This window comes from Benincasa hispida, chromosome 1 (genome assembly GCF_027475165.1).
Source record: "Benincasa hispida cultivar pf3 chromosome 1, pf3_genome.v1.1, whole genome shotgun sequence".
Taxonomy (NCBI): domain Eukaryota; kingdom Viridiplantae; phylum Streptophyta; class Magnoliopsida; order Cucurbitales; family Cucurbitaceae; genus Benincasa; species Benincasa hispida.
Window position 1 is genome coordinate 28729085 of NC_143478.1, and position 1590 is coordinate 28730674.

Genomic DNA, 1590 nt, shown 5'->3' on the forward strand with positions numbered 1-1590 from the left:
GAAGTCTGTTTTCAGATAAATCAAGTCATTTTGTTCACTCGATATTCCTGCCACTATTAGCTAACCTCCATGATGCGGGGCGGTATTCGTGAGGTAGAGTATGCTTGACATGGTTGTATAGATAACTATGCAAAGCAACAAGACCTGAGGTTCGAGAGATAGCTGAGCCTCTCATACTTTTGCAACTATGGGCTTGGGAGCGATTTCCAACAATGGCTCCACAGCTACATCATGTAATGACGCTCAGTTAGCTGGACGAGCCTACGGTTCTCGGTATGTTGTTTTAATTCAATTTAATTTTTATATCACTGATCTAGTTAATTTAAATTCTAAATTATCAATTTAAAAATTTAGGTGGAGAGACAAAATTTGTGTGACTAGGACAGCCACACATGTAGTCAACCAGTATAGATACATGTTTGATCTGCTTCAACCTGAACAGGTACATTACACTAAACCTAATTGATTATTTTATTCACATTTTTATTGTATTTGTCTTTAATATTCTCTAATATAATATTTTGTGTTTCAGGTTATTTGGGAGCCGTACAAAATTATTGTGCATACTTTGCCTAATTTTTGTACGAATGGTCAAAACATATGGCGGACGATGAGTCCTCTCATATGTTTTCACATTGGTGAGTGGCATCTTCTTGACAGGGTGATGAGACAATTCGGTTTTCAGCAGGATATCCCATCGCCTTGTAATACTGAACCCGTACTGCATGATATTGACCTAAGGACTGGAGATTGGTCCGAAAAAGTTGCACATTTGGTAGTGCGATGGCACTATCATGCAAGGTTTATTGCAGTGGGGGTTTCTCTTGAATAGTTTGACACAGATGTCACTCCAGAATATATTCATTGGTATAATAATATCACAAGGCGTTACGTCACTCGTCCGGGAGCAGCTGTGGGTCATCTGGTAAATGAATGAATATTATCTAATTTTTTTAATTTAAATTTATTTTAAATATTGTCTAATTGTTTTATAATTCACAGAGATCGAACAACAGAGACTCCGTGAGATTGCGAATGATCCGAACCAGGTTCTTGCTATATGTAGTGACAACCAAAGCTATATAGAGGAAATTCATTATATATACGATATACCTATTGTTCCTCCACCAGCTCCTAGACGTAGAGGACCTGTTCGGGAAGAGGATGAGTTTGTGAGGTTGCACATAATGTGGAAGAGTTGCCCCCTATGACGCAGACGTAGAGTCAAACTGATTATGTTAGTCCGATGAAGATGATGATGCCAGTATTTGGTTCAGGACATTATGACTCAAAGGCTGGTCCTTCGTCTTCATACGTGCATGGACATGGTCGGGGTCGTGGAGAGCATAATGAATATTTATATTATGAAGCGCCTGCAGAGGTACCAGAGCAACATCAAGAAGAACCAGAGCATCCTCAAGTTCGAAGTCGACAACGACAACCAACTCGAAATCGACGACGTCTGCCTTGTGGGACACATTGATTTTTGTAATTATTTTTATATAAATGAGATATTTAATTTACATTTTTTTATTTTTATGAGTTATTATTATTTTTTGAGTTTAAATAAAATAATAAATATTTTTAGAA

The 1590-nt window shown here is 37.5% G+C and overlaps 1 long non-coding RNA gene across 1 annotated transcript; it reads left to right on the forward strand.

Moving 5' to 3' along the window:
- Positions 1 to 429: 429 nt before the first annotated feature.
- LOC150038363 (uncharacterized) lies at positions 430 to 1590 on the forward strand. Its single transcript, XR_016529263.1, has 2 exons — positions 430 to 925; positions 1003 to 1590. It is a non-coding gene; the product is annotated as an uncharacterized LOC150038363 (long non-coding RNA).